General features: G+C 41.1%; 1 long non-coding RNA gene across 2 annotated transcripts in view; it reads right to left on the reverse strand.

The window, feature by feature from the left end:
• Positions 1–8,731: 8,731 nt before the first annotated feature.
• LOC139748202 (uncharacterized) overlaps positions 8,732–21,038 on the reverse strand; it is a 68,728-nt gene continuing 56,421 nt past the window's right edge. The window contains exons 3-4 of one of the 2 annotated variants that reach the window (XR_011712604.1): positions 13,532–13,664; positions 8,732–9,399 (exon numbers count right to left, since the gene is read on the reverse strand). This is a non-coding gene — a long non-coding RNA (uncharacterized lncRNA). The remainder of the gene's footprint in view (positions 9,400–13,531; positions 13,665–21,038) is intronic. The other variant, XR_011712605.1, reaches the window with a different exon arrangement.

The following is a 21,038-nucleotide window of genomic DNA, read 5'->3' on the forward strand; positions in this document are numbered from 1 at the left end:
AATTTTTGACTTTGGCACCAAGTGCATTAAGTAAGCTTTAAAAGTTTCTTTCATTTTTGATGCCTTTTGCCCTGTAATTGCCTTTGGCGGGCCAAAGGGGATTTAATAACTTTATTTTTTTTTTACTTTTGGATGCCCCGTGCCTTATTGGATTTGGCACCATAACGGTCTTTTATATAATTTTAATTTATCTTTCCCTTGATGCCATATTCCTGTAAAGGCTTTGAAGTCCCAAAGGGATTTAGATTAATCCTTTATTTTATTTTTGGATCCTCAATTCTTTGCTTTGATCCCCAAAGTGGCATTAAGTAAGCTTTGCAAATGTTTCTTTCCTTTTGTGCTCTATGCCCTGTAATTGCTTTGATGGCATAAGGGGATTTAAACTAAAGTCTTTCATTTTGTTTTTATTTTTGGATGCCAATGCAAAGGTATTGTACTTTGGCACCCTTTACGGTTTTATTAAATTTTAATTTGTCTTTTCCCTTAGATGCACTATTCCTTGTAAAGGCCTTTGAGACGCCAAAGGGGAGTTAGATTAATTCTTCAATTTTTCTAAATTTTTCGATGCTCCATGCAATTTCTTACCTTTGGATCCCAAGGGCATTAAGTAAGCTTTCCAATGTTTCTTTCCCTTTTGATGCTCTATTGCCTGTAATTGCTTTGGCGTGGCACCCTAAACGGTCTTTTAAGTAAACTTTTAATTTGTCTCTTTCCTTCAGATGCCACTATTCCCTGTAAAGGCCTTTGAAGACGCCAAAGGGGAGTTAGATTAATCCTTCAATTTTCCTCTAAATTTTTCGATGCGTCCCTGCAATTCTCTTGCCTTTGGCATCCCCAAAGTGGCATTAAAGTAAGCTTTCCAAATGTTTCTTTCCCTTTTGATGCCTCTATGCCCTGTAATTGCCTTTGGCGGCGCCAAAGGGGATTTAAAATAAACTTTAATTTGTCTTTTATTTTTGGATGCGACCATGCAACTGTATTGGACTTTGGCACCCCAAAGGGTATTTTAAGTAAATTTTAAGTAGGGTCTTTCCCCTTTAGATGCCACTATTCCCCTGTAAAGGCCTTTGAAGACGCCAAAGGGGATTTAGATTAATCCTTCAATTTTCCTCTAAATTTTTGGATGTCTCCACGCAATTCTCTTGCCCTTTGGCATCCCCAAAGTGGTATTAAAGTAAGCTTTCGAAATGTTTCTTTCCCTTTTGATGCCTGTATGCCCCTGTAATTGCCTTTGGCGGCGCCAAAGGGGATTTAAATTAAATCTTTAATTTGTATTTTTATTTTTGGATGCCACCATGCAAAGGTATTGGACTTTGGCACCCCTAAACGGTCTGTTAAGTAAACTTTTAATTTGTCTCTTTCCCTTCAGATGCCACTATTCCCCTGTAAAGGCCTTTGAAGACGCCAAAGGGGAGTTAGATTAATCCTTCAATTTTCCTCTAAATTTTTCGATGCGTCCATGCAATTCTCTTGCCCTTTGGCATCCCCAAAGTGGCATTAAAGTAAGCTTTCCAAATGTTTCTTTCCCTTTTGATGCCTCTATGCCCCTGTAATTGCCTTTGGCGGCGCCAAAGGGGATTTAAAATAAACCTTTAATTTGTCTTTTTATTTTTGGATGCGACCATGCAACTGTATTGGACTTTGGCACCCCCAAAGGGTATTTTAAGTAAACTTTTAAGTAGGGTCTTTCCCTTTAGATGCCACTATTCCCCTGTAAAGGCCTTTGAAGACGCCAAAGGGGATTTAGATTAATCCTTCAATTTTCCTCTAAATTTTTGGATGTCTCCACGCAATTCTCTTGCCCTTTGGCATCCCCAAAGTGGTATTAAAGTAAGCTTTCGAAATGTTTCTTTCCCTTTTGATGCCTGTATGCCCCTGTAATTGCCTTTGGCGGCGCCAAAGGGGATTTAAATTAAATCTTTAATTTGTATTTTTATTTTTGGATGCCACCATGCAAAGGTATTGGACTTTGGCACCCCTAAATGGTCTGTTAAGTAAACTTTTAATTTGTCTCTTTCCCTTCAGATGCCACTATTCCCCTGTAAAGGCCTTTGAAGACGCCAGAGGGGAGTTAGATTAATCCTTCAATTTTCCTCTAAATTTTTCGATGCGTCCATGCAATTCTCTTGCCCTTTGGCGGGCAAGGGATTTAATACTTTATTTTCTTTTATTTGGATGCCCATGAACTTATTGGATTTGCACCAAAGGGTTTTAATAAATTTTAGTTCTTTCCTTAATGCCATATTCCTTAAGGCTTGAAGAGCAAAGGGTTAGATAATCTTAATTTTCTCTAAATTTTTGATGTTCCAATTTTCCTTGGCTCAAGTGTATAATAAGTTGAATGTTTCTTCCTTTTGATGCCTGTTGCCTGTATTGCTTTGCGCCCAAAGGGGATTTAATAATCTTTAATTTGTATTTTATTTTGATGCACATGCAAAGTTTGACTTGGACTAAGGTTAGTAACTTATTTGTCTTCCTAGATGCCATTTCGTAAGGCTTGAAGACGCCAAAGGGGATTGATTAATCCTTCAATTTTCCTCTAAATTTTTCGATGGTCATGCATTCTCTTGCCTTTGGCCCCCCCCCCCCCCCCCCCCCCCCCCCCCCCCCCCCCCCCCCCCCCCCCCCCCCCCCCCCCCCCCCCCCCCCCCCCCCCCCCCCCCCCCCCCCCCCCCCCCCCCCCCCCCCCCCCCCCCCCCCCCCCCCCCCCCCCCCCCCCCCCCCCCCCCCCCCCCCCCCCCCCCCCCCCCCCCCCCCCCCCCCCCCCCCCCCCCCCCCCCCCCCCCCCCCCCCCCCCCCCCCCCCCCCCCCCCCCCCCCCCCCCCCCCCCCCCCCCCCCCCCCCCCCCCCCCCCCCCCCCCCCCCCCCCCCCCCCCCCCCCCCCCCCCCCCCCCCCCCCCCCCCCCCCCAAGTCTTATATTCAATGTTTTCCTTTGATGCCAAAGGGGTTAATTCTTTGCCAATGTTTATTTACCTTTATTTTCTTTTATTGTTTGGCGTGCCTTGTTTGATAAATTATTTAGTTATTTTGTGGGCCTTTCCCTGTATGACTTTCCCAAGGCTTTAAGTAAGTTAGATTTTCTTTTCTCAAATTTTTGTAGCTTTAATGCCACTTGGGATGCCACAGGCAAGAGATTGCATGGACGCATCGAAAAATTTAGAGGAAATTAAGGATTAATCTACTCCCTTGGCGCCCCCCCCCCCCCCCCCCCCCCCCCCCCCCCCCCCCCCCCCCCCCCCCCCCCCCCCCCCCCCCCCCCCCCCCCCCCCCGGGGGGGGGGGGGGGGGGGGGGGGGGGGGGGGGGGGGGGGGGGGGGGGGGGGGGGGGGGGGGGGGGGGGGGGGGGGGGGGGGGGGCAATTTACAGGGCATGAGGCATCAAAAAGGGAAGAAACATTTGAAGTTACTTTAATGCCACTTTGGGATGCCAAAGGCAAGGAATTGCGGACCATCGAAAAATTTAGAGGCAAATTGAAGATATCTATCCCTTGGCGTTTCAAGGCTTTAAGGGGAATATGGCATCTAGGAAAGACCTTAAAATTTACTTAACACCTTTGGGGTGCCAAAGTCAATACATTGCATGGCGCATCCAAAAATAAAAGAAAATTAAGTTTATTTAATCCCTTGGCGCCGCCAAAGGCAATTACAGGGGCATAGAGGCATCAAAAGGGAAAGAAACATTTGGAAAGCTTACTTTAATGCCACTTTGGGGATGCCAAAGGGCAAGAGAATTGCATGGACGCATCGAAAAATTTAGAGGAAAATTGAAGGATTAATCTAACTCCCCTTTGGCGTCTTCAAAGGCCTTTACAGGGGAATAGTGGCATCTGAAGGGAAAGAGACAAATTAAAAGTTTACTTAACAGACCCTTTAGGGGTGCCAAAGTCCAATACCTTTGCATGGTGGCATCCAAAAATAAAAATACAAATTAAAGATTTAATTTAAATCCCCTTTGGCGCCGCCAAAGGCAATTACAGGGGCATAGAGGCATCAAAAGGGAAAGAAACATTTCGAAAGCTTACTTTAATACCACTTTGGGGATGCCAAAGGGCAAGAGAATTGCGTGGAGACATCCAAAAATTTAGAGGAAAATTGAAGGATTAATCTAAATCCCCTTTGGCGTCTTCAAAGGCCTTTACAGGGGAATAGTGGCATCTGAAGGGAAAGAGACAAATTAAAAGTTTACTTAAAAGACCCTTTAGGGGTGCCAAAGTCCAATACCTTTGCATGGTGGCATCCAAAAATAAAAAGACAAATTAAAGATTTATTTTAAATCCCCTTTGGCGCCGCCAAAGGCAATTACAGGGGCATAGAGGCATCAAAAGGGAAAGAAACATTTCGAAAGCTTACTTTAATGCCACTTTGGGGATGCCAAAGGGCAAGAGAATTGCGTGGAGCATCGAAAAATTTAGAGGAAAATTGAAGGATTAATCTAAATCCCCTTTGGCGTCTTCAAAGGCCTTTACAGGGGAATAGTGGCATCTGAAGGGAAAGAGCCTAATTAAAAGTTTACTTAAAAGACCCTTTAGGGGTGCCAAAGTCCAATACAGTTGCATGGTCGCATCCAAAAATAAAAAGACAAATTAAAGGTTTATTTAAATCCCCTTTGGCGCCGCCAAAGGCAATTACAGGGGCATAGAGGCATCAAAAGGGAAAGAAACATTTCGAAAGCTTACTTTAATGCCACTTTGGGGATGCCAAAGGGCAAGAGAATTGCGTGGAGACATCCAAAAATTTAGAGGAAAATTGAAGGATTAATCTAAATCCCCTTTGGCGTCTTCAAAGGCCTTTACAGGGGAATAGTGGCATCTAAAGGGAAAGACCCTACTTAAAAGTTTACTTAAAATACCCTTTGGGGGTGCCAAAGTCCAATACAGTTGCATGGTCGCATCCAAAAATAAAAAGACAAATTAAAGGTTTATTTTAAATCCCCTTTGGCGCCGCCAAAGGCAATTACAGGGGCATAGAGGCATCAAAAGGGAAAGAAACATTTGGAAAGCTTACTTTAATGCCACTTTGGGGATGCCAAAGGGCAAGAGAATTGCATGGACGCATCGAAAAATTTAGAGGAAAATTGAAGGATTAATCTAACTCCCCTTTGGCGTCTTCAAAGGCCTTTACAGGGGAATAGTGGCATCTGAAGGGAAAGAGACAAATTAAAAGTTTACTTAACAGACCGTTTAGGGGTGCCAAAGTCCAATACCTTTGCATGGTGGCATCCAAAAATAAAAATACAAATTAAAGATTTAATTTAAATCCCCTTTGGCGCCGCCAAAGGCAATTACAGGGGCATACAGGCATCAAAAGGGAAAGAAACATTTCGAAAGCTTACTTTAATACCACTTTGGGGATGCCAAAGGGCAAGAGAATTGCGTGGAGACATCCAAAAATTTAGAGGAAAATTGAAGGATTAATCTAAATCCCCTTTGGCGTCTTCAAAGGCCTTTACAGGGGAATAGTGGCATCTAAAGGGAAAGACCCTACTTAAAAGTTTACTTAAAATACCCTTTGGGGGTGCCAAAGTCCAATACAGTTGCATGGTCGCATCCAAAAATAAAAAGACAAATTAAAGGTTTATTTTAAATCCCCTTTGGCGCCGCCAAAGGCAATTACAGGGGCATAGAGGCATCAAAAGGGAAAGAAACATTTGGAAAGCTTACTTTAATGCCACTTTGGGGATGCCAAAGGGCAAGAGAATTGCATGGACGCATCGAAAAATTTAGAGGAAAATTGAAGGATTAATCTAACTCCCCTTTGGCGTCTTCAAAGGCCTTTACAGGGGAATAGTGGCATCTGAAGGGAAAGAGACAAATTAAAAGTTTACTTAACAGACCGTTTAGGGGTGCCAAAGTCCAATACCTTTGCATGGTGGCATCCAAAAATAAAAATACAAATTAAAGATTTAATTTAAATCCCCTTTGGCGCCGCCAAAGGCAATTACAGGGGCATACAGGCATCAAAAGGGAAAGAAACATTTCGAAAGCTTACTTTAATACCACTTTGGGGATGCCAAAGGGCAAGAGAATTGCGTGGAGACATCCAAAAATTTAGAGGAAAATTGAAGGATTAATCTAAATCCCCTTTGGCGTCTTCAAAGGCCTTTACAGGGGAATAGTGGCATCTAAAGGGAAAGACCCTACTTAAAAGTTTACTTAAAATACCCTTTGGGGGTGCCAAAGTCCAATACAGTTGCATGGTCGCATCCAAAAATAAAAAGACAAATTAAAGGTTTATTTTAAATCCCCTTTGGCGCCGCCAAAGGCAATTACAGGGGCATAGAGGCATCAAAAGGGAAAGAAACATTTGGAAAGCTTACTTTAATGCCACTTTGGGGATGCCAAAGGGCAAGAGAATTGCATGGACGCATCGAAAAATTTAGAGGAAAATTGAAGGATTAATCTAACTCCCCTTTGGCGTCTTCAAAGGCCTTTACAGGGGAATAGTGGCATCTGAAGGGAAAGAGACAAATTAAAAGTTTACTTAAAAGACCCTTTAGGGGTGCCAAAGTCCAATACCTTTGCATGGTGGCATCCAAAAATAAAAAGACAAATTAAAGATTTATTTTAAATCCCCTTTGGCGCCGCCAAAGGCAATTACAGGGGCATAGAGGCATCAAAAGGGAAAGAAACATTTGAAAGCTTACTTTAATGCCACTTTGGGGATGCCAAAGGGCAAGAGAATTGCGTGGACGCATCGAAAAATTTAGAGGAAAATTGAAGGATTAATCTAAATCCCCTTTGGCGTCTTCAAAGGCCTTTACAGGGGAATAGTGGCATCTGAAGGGAAAGAGACAAATTAAAAGTTTACTTAAAAGACCGTTTAGGGGTGCCAAAGTCCAATACCTTTGCATGGTGGCATCCAAAAATAAAAAGACAAATTAAAGGTTTAATTTAAATCCCCTTTGGCGCCGCCAAAGGCAATTACAGGGGCATAGAGGCATCAAAAGGGAAAGAAACATTTCGAAAGCTTACTTTAATGCCACTTTGGGGATGCCAAAGGGCAAGAGAATTGCGTGGAGGCATCCAAAAATTTAGAGGAAAATTGAAGGATTAATCTAAATCCCCTTTGGCGTCTTCAAAGGCCTTTACAGGGGAATAGTGGCATCTAAAGGGAAAGACCCTACTTAAAAGTTTACTTAAAATACCCTTTGGGGGTGCCAAAGTCCAATACAGTTGCATGGTCGCATCCAAAAATAAAAAGACAAATTAAAGGTTTATTTTAAATCCCCTTTGGCGCCGCCAAAGGCAATTACAGGGGCATAGAGGCATCAAAAGGGAAAGAAACATTTGGAAAGCTTACTTTAATGCCACTTTGGGGATGCCAAAGGGCAAGAGAATTGCATGGACGCATCGAAAAATTTAGAGGAAAATTGAAGGATTAATCTAACTCCCCTTTGGCGTCTTCAAAGGCCTTTACAGGGGAATAGTGGCATCTGAAGGGAAAGAGACAAATTAAAAGTTTACTTAACAGACCGTTTAGGGGTGCCAAAGTCCAATACCTTTGCATGGTGGCATCCAAAAATAAAAATACAAATTAAAGATTTAATTTAAATCCCCTTTGGCGCCGCCAAAGGCAATTACAGGGGCATAGAGGCATCAAAAGGGAAAGAAACATTTCGAAAGCTTACTTTAATACCACTTTGGGGATGCCAAAGGGCAAGAGAATTGCGTGGAGACATCCAAAAATTTAGAGGAAAATTGAAGGATTAATCTAAATCCCCTTTGGCGTCTTCAAAGGCCTTTACAGGGGAATAGTGGCATCTAAAGGGAAAGACCCTACTTAAAAGTTTACTTAAAATACCCTTTGGGGGTGCCAAAGTCCAATACAGTTGCATGGTCGCATCCAAAAATAAAAAGACAAATTAAAGGTTTATTTTAAATCCCCTTTGGCGCCGCCAAAGGCAATTACAGGGGCATAGAGGCATCAAAAGGGAAAGAAACATTTGGAAAGCTTACTTTAATGCCACTTTGGGGATGCCAAAGGGCAAGAGAATTGCATGGACGCATCGAAAAATTTAGAGGAAAATTGAAGGATTAATCTAACTCCCCTTTGGCGTCTTCAAAGGCCTTTACAGGGGAATAGTGGCATCTGAAGGGAAAGAGACAAATTAAAAGTTTACTTAACAGACCCTTTAGGGGTGCCAAAGTCCAATACCTTTGCATGGTGGCATCCAAAAATAAAAATACAAATTAAAGATTTAATTTAAATCCCCTTTGGCGCCGCCAAAGGCAATTACAGGGGCATAGAGGCATCAAAAGGGAAAGAAACATTTCGAAAGCTTACTTTAATGCCACTTTGGGGATGCCAAAGGGCAAGAGAATTGCGTGGACGCATCGAAAAATTTAGAGGAAAATTGAAGGATTAATCTAAATCCCCTTTGGCGTCTTCAAAGGCCTTTACAGGGGAATAGTGGCATCTGAAGGGAAAGAGACAAATTAAAAGTTTACTTAAAAGACCGTTTAGGGGTGCCAAAGTCCAATACCTTTGCATGGTGGCATCCAAAAATAAAAATACAAATTAAAGATTTAATTTAAATCCCCTTTGGCGCCGCCAAAGGCAATTACAGGGGCATAGAGGCATCAAAAGGGAAAGAAACATTTCGAAAGCTTACTTTAATACCACTTTGGGGATGCCAAAGGGCAAGAGAATTGCGTGGAGACATCCAAAAATTTAGAGGAAAATTGAAGGATTAATCTAAATCCCCTTTGGCGTCTTCAAAGGCCTTTACAGGGGAATAGTGGCATCTAAAGGGAAAGACCCTACTTAAAAGTTTACTTAAAATACCCTTTGGGGGTGCCAAAGTCCAATACAGTTGCATGGTCGCATCCAAAAATAAAAAGACAAATTAAAGGTTTATTTTAAATCCCCTTTGGCGCCGCCAAAGGCAATTACAGGGGCATAGAGGCATCAAAAGGGAAAGAAACATTTGGAAAGCTTACTTTAATGCCACTTTGGGGATGCCAAAGGGCAAGAGAATTGCATGGACGCATCGAAAAATTTAGAGGAAAATTGAAGGATTAATCTAACTCCCCTTTGGCGTCTTCAAAGGCCTTTACAGGGGAATAGTGGCATCTGAAGGGAAAGAGACAAATTAAAAGTTTACTTAAAAGACCGTTTAGGGGTGCCAAAGTCCAATACCTTTGCATGGTGGCATCCAAAAATAAAAAGATAAATGAAAGCTTTAGTTTAAATCCCCTTTGGCGCCATCAAAGGCAATTACAGGGGCATAGAGGCACCAAAAGGGAAAGAAACATTTGCAAAGCTTACCTTAATGCCACTTTGGGGATGCCAAAGTGCAAGGGAATTGCGTGGAGGCATCCAAAATCTTAGAGGAAAATTAAAGGATTAATCTAAATCCCCTTTGGCGTCTTCAAAGGCCTTTACAGGGAAGTAGTGGCATCTGAAGGGGAAGAGATAAATTAAAATTTTATATAAAAGACCGTTTAGTGGTGCCAAAGTCCAATACAGCTGCACGGTGGCATCCAAAAGTAAAAAGAAAAAATGAAAGGTTTAGTTTAAATCCCCTTTGGCGCCGCCAAAGGCAATTACAGGGGCAGAGAGGCATCAAAAGGGAAAGAAACATTTGAAAAGCTTACTTTAATGCCACTTTGGGGATGCCAAAGGTCAAGAGAATTGCGGTGAGGCATCCAAAAATTTAGAGGAAAATTGAAGGATTAATCTAAATCCCCTTTGGCGTCTTCAAAGGCCTTTACAGGGGAATAATGGTATCTAAAGGGAAAGACCCTAATTAAAAGTTTACTTAAAATACCCTTTGGGGGTGCCAAAGTCCAATACAGTTGCATGGTGGCATCCAAAAATAAAAACACAAATTAAAGGTTTATTTTAAATCCCCTTTGGCGCCGCCAAAGGCAATTACAGGGGCATAGAGGCATCATAAGGGAAAGAAACATTTGGAAAGCTTACTTTAATGCCACTTTGGGGATGCCAAAGTGCAAGAGAATTGCATGGACGCATCGAAAAATTTAGAGGAAAATTGAAGGATTAATCTAACTCCCCTTTGGCGTCTTCAAAGGCCTTTACAGGGGAATAGTGGCATCTGAAGGGAAAGAGACAAATTAAAAGTTTACTTAACAGACCGTTTAGGGGTGCCAAAGTCCAATACCTTTGCATGGTGGCATCCAAAAATAAAAATACAAATTAAAGATTTAATTTAAATCCCCTTTGGCGCCGCCAAAGGCAATTACAGGGGCATACAGGCATCAAAAGGGAAAGAAACATTTCGAAAGCTTACTTTAATACCACTTTGGGGATGCCAAAGGGCAAGAGAATTGCGTGGAGACATCCAAAAATTTAGAGGAAAATTGAAGGATTAATCTAAATCCCCTTTGGCGTCTTCAAAGGCCTTTACAGGGGAATAGTGGCATCTAAAGGGAAAGACCCTACTTAAAAGTTTACTTAAAATACCCTTTGGGGGTGCCAAAGTCCAATACAGTTGCATGGTCGCATCCAAAAATAAAAAGACAAATTAAAGGTTTATTTTAAATCCCCTTTGGCGCCGCCAAAGGCAATTACAGGGGCATAGAGGCATCAAAAGGGAAAGAAACATTTGGAAAGCTTACTTTAATGCCACTTTGGGGATGCCAAAGGGCAAGAGAATTGCATGGACGCATCGAAAAATTTAGAGGAAAATTGAAGGATTAATCTAACTCCCCTTTGGCGTCTTCAAAGGCCTTTACAGGGGAATAGTGGCATCTGAAGGGAAAGAGACAAATTAAAAGTTTACTTAACAGACCGTTTAGGGGTGCCAAAGTCCAATACCTTTGCATGGTGGCATCCAAAAATAAAAATACAAATTAAAGATTTAATTTAAATCCCCTTTGGCGCCGCCAAAGGCAATTACAGGGGCATACAGGCATCAAAAGGGAAAGAAACATTTCGAAAGCTTACTTTAATACCACTTTGGGGATGCCAAAGGGCAAGAGAATTGCGTGGAGACATCCAAAAATTTAGAGGAAAATTGAAGGATTAATCTAAATCCCCTTTGGCGTCTTCAAAGGCCTTTACAGGGGAATAGTGGCATCTAAAGGGAAAGACCCTACTTAAAAGTTTACTTAAAATACCCTTTGGGGGTGCCAAAGTCCAATACAGTTGCATGGTCGCATCCAAAAATAAAAAGACAAATTAAAGGTTTATTTTAAATCCCCTTTGGCGCCGCCAAAGGCAATTACAGGGGCATAGAGGCATCAAAAGGGAAAGAAACATTTGGAAAGCTTACTTTAATGCCACTTTGGGGATGCCAAAGGGCAAGAGAATTGCATGGACGCATCGAAAAATTTAGAGGAAAATTGAAGGATTAATCTAACTCCCCTCTGGCGTCTTCAAAGGCCTTTACAGGGGAATAGTGGCATCTGAAGGGAAAGAGACAAATTAAAAGTTTACTTAACAGACCATTTAGGGGTGCCAAAGTCCAATACCTTTGCATGGTGGCATCCAAAAATAAAAATACAAATTAAAGATTTAATTTAAATCCCCTTTGGCGCCGCCAAAGGCAATTACAGGGGCATACAGGCATCAAAAGGGAAAGAAACATTTCGAAAGCTTACTTTAATACCACTTTGGGGATGCCAAAGGGCAAGAGAATTGCGTGGAGACATCCAAAAATTTAGAGGAAAATTGAAGGATTAATCTAAATCCCCTTTGGCGTCTTCAAAGGCCTTTACAGGGGAATAGTGGCATCTAAAGGGAAAGACCCTACTTAAAAGTTTACTTAAAATACCCTTTGGGGGTGCCAAAGTCCAATACAGTTGCATGGTCGCATCCAAAAATAAAAAGACAAATTAAAGGTTTATTTTAAATCCCCTTTGGCGCCGCCAAAGGCAATTACAGGGGCATAGAGGCATCAAAAGGGAAAGAAACATTTGGAAAGCTTACTTTAATGCCACTTTGGGGATGCCAAAGGGCAAGAGAATTGCATGGACGCATCGAAAAATTTAGAGGAAAATTGAAGGATTAATCTAACTCCCCTCTGGCGTCTTCAAAGGCCTTTACAGGGGAATAGTGGCATCTGAAGGGAAAGAGACAAATTAAAAGTTTACTTAACAGACCATTTAGGGGTGCCAAAGTCCAATACCTTTGCATGGTGGCATCCAAAAATAAAAATACAAATTAAAGATTTAATTTAAATCCCCTTTGGCGCCGCCAAAGGCAATTACAGGGGCATACAGGCATCAAAAGGGAAAGAAACATTTCGAAAGCTTACTTTAATACCACTTTGGGGATGCCAAAGGGCAAGAGAATTGCGTGGAGACATCCAAAAATTTAGAGGAAAATTGAAGGATTAATCTAAATCCCCTTTGGCGTCTTCAAAGGCCTTTACAGGGGAATAGTGGCATCTAAAGGGAAAGACCCTACTTAAAAGTTTACTTAAAATACCCTTTGGGGGTGCCAAAGTCCAATACAGTTGCATGGTCGCATCCAAAAATAAAAAGACAAATTAAAGGTTTATTTCAAATCCCCTTTGGCGCCGCCAAAGGCAATTACAGGGGCATAGAGGCATCAAAAGGGAAAGAAACATTTGGAAAGCTTACTTTAATGCCACTTTGGGGATGCCAAAGGGCAAGAGAATTGCATGGACGCATCGAAAAATTTAGAGGAAAATTGAAGGATTAATCTAAATCCCCTTTGGCGTCTTCAAAGGCCTTTACAGGGGAATAGTGGCATCTGAAGGGAAAGAGACAAATTAAAAGTTTACTTAACAGACCGTTTAGGGGTGCCAAAGTCCAATACCTTTGCATGGTGGCATCCAAAAATAAAAATACAAATTAAAGATTTAATTTAAATCCCCTTTGGCGCCGCCAAAGGCAATTACAGGGGCATACAGGCATCAAAAGGGAAAGAAACATTTCGAAAGCTTACTTTAATACTACTTTGGGGATGCCAAAGGGCAAGAGAATTGCGTGGAGACATCCAAAAATTTAGAGGAAAATTGAAGGATTAATCTAAATCCCCTTTGGCGTCTTCAAAGGCCTTTACAGGGGAATAGTGGCATCTAAAGGGAAAGACCCTACTTAAAAGTTTACTTAAAATACCCTTTGGGGGTGCCAAAGTCCAATACAGTTGCATGGTCGCATCCAAAAATAAAAAGACAAATTAAAGGTTTATTTTAAATCCCCTTTGGCGCCGCCAAAGGCAATTACAGGGGCATAGAGGCATCAAAAGGGAAAGAAACATTTGGAAAGCTTACTTTAATGCCACTTTGGGGATGCCAAAGGGCAAGAGAATTGCATGGACGCATCGAAAAATTTAGAGGAAAATTGAAGGATTAATCTAACTCCCCTTTGGCGTCTTCAAAGGCCTTTACAGGGGAATAGTGCCATCTGAAGGGAAAGAGACAAATTAAAAGTTTACTTAAAAGATCGTTTAGGGGTGCCAAAGTCCAATACCTTTGCATTGTGGCAACCAAAAATAAAAAGACAAAGTAAAGCTTTAGTTTAAATCCCCTTTGGCGCCACCAAAGGCAATTACAGGGGCATAGAGTCACCAAAAGGGAAATAAACATTTGCAAAGCTTACCTTAATGCCACTTTGGGGATGCCAAAGTGCAAGGGAATTGCGTGGAGGCATCCAAAATCTTAGAGGAAAATTGAAGGATTAATCTAAATCCCCTTTGGCGTCTTCAAAGGCCTTTACAGGGGAGTAGTGGCATCTGAAGGGAAAGAGGTAAATTAAAATTTTATATAAAAGACCGTTTAGTGGTGCCAAAGTCCAATACAGCTGCTCGGTGGCATCCAAAAGTAAAAAGACAAATGAAAGGTTTACTTTAAATCCCCTTTGGAGCCGCCAAAGGCAATTACAGGGGCATAGAGGCATCAAAAGGGAAAGAAACATTTGCAAAGCTTACTTTAATGCCACTTTGGGGATGCCAAAGGTCAAGAGAATTGCGGTGAGGCATCCAAAAATTTAGAGGAAAATTGAAGGATTAATCTAAATCCCCTTTGGCGTCTTCAAAGGCCTTTACAGGGGAATAGTGGTATCTAAAGGGAAAGACCCTAATTAAAAGTTTACTTAAAATACCCTTTGGGGGTGCCAAAGTCCAATACAGTTGCATGGTGGCATCCAAAAATAAAAACACAAATTAAAGGTTTATTTTAAATCCCCTTTGGCGAAGCCAAAGGCAATTACAGGGGCATAGAGGCATCATAAGGGAAAGAAACATTTGGAAAGCTTACTTTAATGCCACTTTGGGGATGCCAGAGTGCAAGAGAATTGCATGGACGCATCGAAAAATTTAGAGGAAAATTGAAGGATTAATCTAACTCCCCTCTGGCGTCTTCAAAGGCCTTTACAGGGGAATAGTGGCATCTGAAGGGAAAGAGACAAATTAAAAGTTTACTTAACAGACCATTTAGGGGTGCCAAAGTCCAATACCTTTGCATGGTGGCATCCAAAAATAAAAATACAAATTAAAGATTTAATTTAAATCCCCTTTGGCGCCGCCAAAGGCAATTACAGGGGCATACAGGCATCAAAAGGGAAAGAAACATTTCGAAAGCTTACTTTAATACCACTTTGGGGATGCCAAAGGGCAAGAGAATTGCGTGGAGACATCCAAAAATTTAGAGGAAAATTGAAGGATTAATCTAAATCCCCTTTGGCGTCTTCAAAGGCCTTTACAGGGGAATAGTGGCATCTAAAGGGAAAGACCCTACTTAAAAGTTTACTTAAAATACCCTTTGGGGGTGCCAAAGTCCAATACAGTTGCATGGTCGCATCCAAAAATAAAAAGACAAATTAAAGGTTTATTTTAAATCCCCTTTGGCGCCGCCAAAGGCAATTACAGGGGCATAGAGGCATCAAAAGGGAAAGAAACATTTGGAAAGCTTACTTTAATGCCACTTTGGGGATGCCAAAGGGCAAGAGAATTGCATGGACGCATCGAAAAATTTAGAGGAAAATTGAAGGATTAATCTAACTCCCCTTTGGCGTCTTCAAAGGCCTTTACAGGGGAATAGTGGCATCTGAAGGGAAAGAGACAAATTAAAAGTTTACTTAACAGACCATTTAGGGGTGCCAAAGTCCAATACCTTTGCATGGTGGCATCCAAAAATAAAAATACAAATTAAAGATTTAATTTAAATCCCCTTTGGCGCCGCCAAAGGCAATTACAGGGGCATACAGGCATCAAAAGGGAAAGAAACATTTCGAAAGCTTACTTTAATACCACTTTGGGGATGCCAAAGGGCAAGAGAATTGCGTGGAGACATCCAAAAATTTAGAGGAAAATTGAAGGATTAATCTAAATCCCCTTTGGCGTCTTCAAAGGCCTTTACAGGGGAATAGTGGCATCTAAAGGGAAAGACCCTACTTAAAAGTTTACTTAAAATACCCTTTGGGGGTGCCAAAGTCCAATACAGTTGCATGGTCGCATCCAAAAATAAAAAGACAAATTAAAGGTTTATTTTAAATCCCCTTTGGCGCCGCCAAAGGCAATTACAGGGGCATAGAGGCATCAAAAGGGAAAGAAACATTTGGAAAGCTTACTTTAATGCCACTTTGGGGATGCCAAAGGGCAAGAGAATTGCATGGACGCATCGAAAAATTTAGAGGAAAATTGAAGGATTAATCTAAATCCCCTTTGGCGTCTTCAAAGGCCTTTACAGGGGAATAGTGGCATCTGAAGGGAAAGAGACAAATTAAAAGTTTACTTAACAGACCCTTTAGGGGTGCCAAAGTCCAATACCTTTGCATGGTGGCATCCAAAAATAAAAATACAAATTAAAGATTTAATTTAAATCCCCTTTGGCGCCGCCAAAGGCAATTACAGGGGCATAGAGGCATCAAAAGGGAAAGAAACATTTCGAAAGCTTACTTTAATACCACTTTGGGGATGCCAAAGGGCAAGAGAATTGCGTGGAGACATCCAAAAATTTAGAGGAAAATTGAAGGATTAATCTAAATCCCCTTTGGCGTCTTCAAAGGCCTTTACAGGGGAATAGTGGCATCTAAAGGGAAAGACCCTACTTAAAAGTTTACTTAAAATACCCTTTGGGGGTGCCAAAGTCCAATACAGTTGCATGGTCGCATCCAAAAATAAAAAGACAAATTAAAGGTTTATTTTAAATCCCCTTTGGCGCCGCCAAAGGCAATTACAGGGGCATAGAGGCATCAAAAGGGAAAGAAACATTTGGAAAGCTTACTTTAATGCCACTTTGGGGATGCCAAAGGGCAAGAGAATTGCATGGACGCATCGAAAAATTTAGAGGAAAATTGAAGGATTAATCTAAATCCCCTTTGGCGTCTTCAAAGGCCTTTACAGGGGAATAGTGGCATCTGAAGGGAAAGAGACAAATTAAAAGTTTACTTAACAGACCGTTTAGGGGTGCCAAAGTCCAATACCTTTGCATGGTGGCATCCAAAAATAAAAATACAAATTAAAGATTTAATTTAAATCCCCTTTGGCGCCGCCAAAGGCAATTACAGGGGCATACAGGCATCAAAAGGGAAAGAAACATTTCGAAAGCTTACTTTAATACCACTTTGGGGATGCCAAAGGGCAAGAGAATTGCGTGGAGACATCCAAAAATTTAGAGGAAAATTGAAGGATTAATCTAAATCCCCTTTGGCGTCTTCAAAGGCCTTTACAGGGGAATAGTGGCATCTAAAGGGAAAGACCCTACTTAAAAGTTTACTTAAAATACCCTTTGGGGGTGCCAAAGTCCAATACAGTTGCATGGTCGCATCCAAAAATAAAAAGACAAATTAAAGGTTTATTTTAAATCCCCTTTGGCGCCGCCAAAGGCAATTACAGGGGCATAGAGGCATCAAAAGGGAAAGAAACATTTGGAAAGCTTACTTTAATGCCACTTTGGGGATGCCAAAGGGCAAGAGAATTGCATGGACGCATCGAAAAATTTAGAGGAAAATTGAAGGATTAATCTAACTCCCCTTTGGCGTCTTCAAAGGCCTTTACAGGGGAATAGTGGCATCTGAAGGGAAAGAGACAAATTAAAAGTTTACTTAACAGACCGTTTAGGGGTGCCAAAGTCCAATACCTTTGCATGGTGGCATCCAAAAATAAAAATACAAATTAAAGATTTAATTTAAATCCCCTTTGGCGCCGCCAAAGGCAATTACAGGGGCATACAGGCATCAAAAGGGAAAGAAACATTTCGAAAGCTTACTTTAATACCACTTTGGGGATGCCAAAGGGCAAGAGAATTGCGTGGAGACATCCAAAAATTTAGAGGAAAATTGAAGGATTAATCTAAATCCCCTTTGGCGTCTTCAAAGGCCTTTACAGGGGAATAGTGGCATCTAAAGGGAAAGACCCTACTTAAAAGTTTACTTAAAATACCCTTTGGGGGTGCCAAAGTCCAATACAGTTGCATGGTCGCATCCAAAAATAAAAAGACAAATTAAAGGTTTATTTTAAATCCCCTTTGGCGCCGCCAAAGGCAATTACAGGGGCATAGAGGCATCAAAAGGGAAAGAAACATTTGGAAAGCTTACTTTAATGCCACTTTGGGGATGCCAAAGGGCAAGAGAATTGCATGGACGCATCGAAAAATTTAGAGGAAAATTGAAGGATTAATCTAACTCCCCTTTGGCGTCTTCAAAGGCCTTTACAGGGGAATAGTGGCATCTGAAGGGAAAGAGACAAATTAAAAGTTTACTTAACAGACCGTTTAGGGGTGCCAAAGTCCAATACCTTTGCATGGTGGCATCCAAAAATAAAAATACAAATTAAAGATTTAATTTAAATCCCCTTTGGCGCCGCCAAAGGCAATTACAGGGGCATAGAGGCATCAAAAGGGAAAGAAACATTTCGAAAGCTTACTTTAATACCACTTTGGGGATGCCAAAGGGCAAGAGAATTGCGTGGAGACATCCAAAAATTTAGAGGAAAATTGAAGGATTAATCTAAATCCCCTTTGGCGTCTTCAAAGGCCTTTACAGGGGAATAGTGGCATCTAAAGGGAAAGACCCTACTTAAAAGTTTACTTAAAATACCCTTTGGGGGTGCCAAAGTCCAATACAGTTGCATGGTCGCATCCAAAAATAAAAAGACAAATTAAAGGTTTATTTTAAATCCCCTTTGGCGCCGCCAAAGGCAATTACAGGGGCATAGAGGCATCAAAAGGGAAAGAAACATTTGGAAAGCTTACTTTAATGCCACTTTGGGGATGCCAAAGGGCAAGAGAATTGCATGGACGCATCGAAAAATTTAGAGGAAAATTGAAGGATTAATCTAACTCCCCTCTGGCGTCTTCAAAGGCCTTTACAGGGGAATAGTGGCATCTGAAGGGAAAGAGACAAATTAAAAGTTTACTTAACAGACCATTTAGGGGTGCCAAAGTCCAATACCTTTGCATGGTGGCATCCAAAAATAAAAATACAAATTAAAGATTTAATTTAAATCCCCTTTGGCGCCGCCAAAGGCAATTACAGGGGCATAGAGGCATCAAAAGGGAAAGAAACATTTCGAAAGCTTACTTTAATACCACTTTGGGGATGCCAAAGGGCAAGAGAATTGCGTGGAGACATCCAAAAATTTAGAGGAAAATTGAAGGATTAATCTAAATCCCCTTTGGCGTCTTCAAAGGCCTTTACAGGGGAATAGTGGCATCTAAAGGGAAAGACCCTACTTAAAAGTTTACTTAAAATACCCTTTAGGGGTGCCAAAGTCCAATACAGTTGCATGGTCGCATCCAAAAATAAAAAGACAAATTAAAGGTTTATTTAAATCCCCTTTGGCGCCGCCAAAGGCAATTACAGGGGCATAGAGGCATCAAAAGGGAAAGAAACATTTGGAAAGCTTACTTTAATGCCACTTTGGGGATGCCAAAGGGCAAGAGAATTGCATGGACGCATCGAAAAATTTAGAGGAAAATTGAAGGATTAATCTAAATCCCCTTTGGCGTCTTCAAAGGCCTTTACAGGGGAATAGTGGCATCTAAAGGGAAAGACCCTACTTAAAAGTTTACTTAAAATACCCTTTGGGGGTGCCAAAGTCCAATACAGTTGCATGGTCGCATCCAAAAATAAAAAGACAAATTAAAGGTTTATTTTAAATCCCCTTTGGCGCCGCCAAAGGCAATTACAGGGGCATAGAGGCATCAAAAGGGAAAGAAACATTTGGAAAGCTTACTTTAATGCCACTTTGGGGATGCCAAAGGGCAAGAGAATTGCATGGACGCATCGAAAAATTTAGAGGAAAATTGAAGGATTAATCTAACTCCCCTCTGGCGTCTTCAAAGGCCTTTACAGGGGAATAGTGGCATCTGAAGGGAAAGAGACAAATTAAAAGTTTACTTAACAGACCATTTAGGGGTGCCAAAGTCCAATACCTTTGCATGGTGGCATCCAAAAATAAAAATACAAATTAAAGATTTAATTTAAATCCCCTTTGGCGCCGCCAAAGGCAATTACAGGGGCATACAGGCATCAAAAGGGAAAGAAACATTTCGAAAGCTTACTTTAATACCACTTTGGGGATGCCAAAGGGCAAGAGAATTGCGTGGAGACATCCAAAAATTTAGAGGAAAATTGAAGGATTAATCTAAATCCCCTTTGGCGTCTTCAAAGGCCTTTACAGGGGAATAGTGGCATCTAAAGGGAAAGACCCTACTTAAAAGTTTACTTAAAATACCCTTTGGGGGTGCCAAAGTCCAATACAGTTGCATGGTCGCATCCAAAAATAAAAAGACAAATTAAAGGTTTATTTTAAATCCCCTTTGGCGCCGCCAAAGGCAATTACAGGGGCATAGAGGCATCAAAAGGGAAAGAAACATTTGGAAAGCTTACTTTAATGCCACTTTGGGGATGCCAAAGGGCAAGAGAATTGCATGGACGCATCGAAAAATTTAGAGGAAAATTGAAGGATTAATCTAACTCCCCTTTGGCGTCTTCAAAGGCCTTTACAGGGGAATAGTGGCATCTGAAGGGAAAGAGACAAATTAAAAGTTTACTTAAAAGACCGTTTAGGGGTGCCAAAGTCCAATACCTTTGCATGGTGGCATCCAAAAATAAAAAGACAAATTAAAGCTTTAGTTTAAATCCCCTTTGGCGCCATCAAAGGCAATTACAGGGGCATAGAGGCATCAAAAGGGAAAGAAACATTTGCAAAGCTTACTTTAATGCCACTTTGGGGATGCCAAAGGGCAAGAGAATTGCGTGGAGGCATCCAAAATTTAGAGGAAAATTGAAGGATTAATCTAAATCCCCTTTGGCGTCTTCAAAGGCCTTTACAGGGGAATAGTGGCATCTGAAGGGAAGAGACCTAATTAAAAGTTTACTTAAAAGACCCGTTTAGGGGTGCCAAAGTCCAATACAGTTGCATGGTGGCATCCAAAAATAAAAAGACAAATTAAAGGTTTATTTTAAATCCCCTTTGGCGCCGCCAAAGGCAATTACAGGGGCATAGAGGCATCAAAAGGGAAAGAAACATTTGAAAGCTTACTTTAATGCCACTTTGGGGATGCCAAAGGGCAAGAGAATTGCGTGGACGCATCCAAAAATTTAGAGGAAAATTGAAGGATTAATCTAAATCCCCTTTGGCGTCTTCAAAGGCCTTTACAGGGTTTTTTTTTTTTTTTTTTTTTTTTTTTTTTTTTTTTTTTTTTTTTTTTTTTTTTTTTTTTTTTTTTTTTTTTTTTTTTTTTTTTTTTTTTTTTTTTTTTTTTTTTTTTTTTCCAAAAATTTAGAGGAAAATTGAAGGATTAATCTAAATCCCCTTTGCGTTTCAAAGCCTTTACAGGGGAATAGTGGCATCTAAAGGGAAAGACCTACTTAAAATTTACTTAAATACCCTTTGGGGGTGCCAAAGTCCATACATTGCATGGTCGCATCCAAAAATAAAAAACAAATTAAAGGTTTATTTTAAATCCCTTTGGCGCCGCCAAAGGCAATTACAGGGGCATAGAGGCATCAAAGGGAAAGAAACATTGAAAGTTACTTTAATGCCACTTGGGGATGCAAGGGCAAGAGAATTGCATGGACGCATCGAAAATTTAGAGGAAAATTGAAGGATTAATCTAATCCCTTGGCGTCTTCAAAGGCTTTACAGGGAATAGTGGCATTA

This window comes from Panulirus ornatus, chromosome 73 (genome assembly GCF_036320965.1).
Source record: "Panulirus ornatus isolate Po-2019 chromosome 73, ASM3632096v1, whole genome shotgun sequence".
Taxonomy (NCBI): domain Eukaryota; kingdom Metazoa; phylum Arthropoda; class Malacostraca; order Decapoda; family Palinuridae; genus Panulirus; species Panulirus ornatus.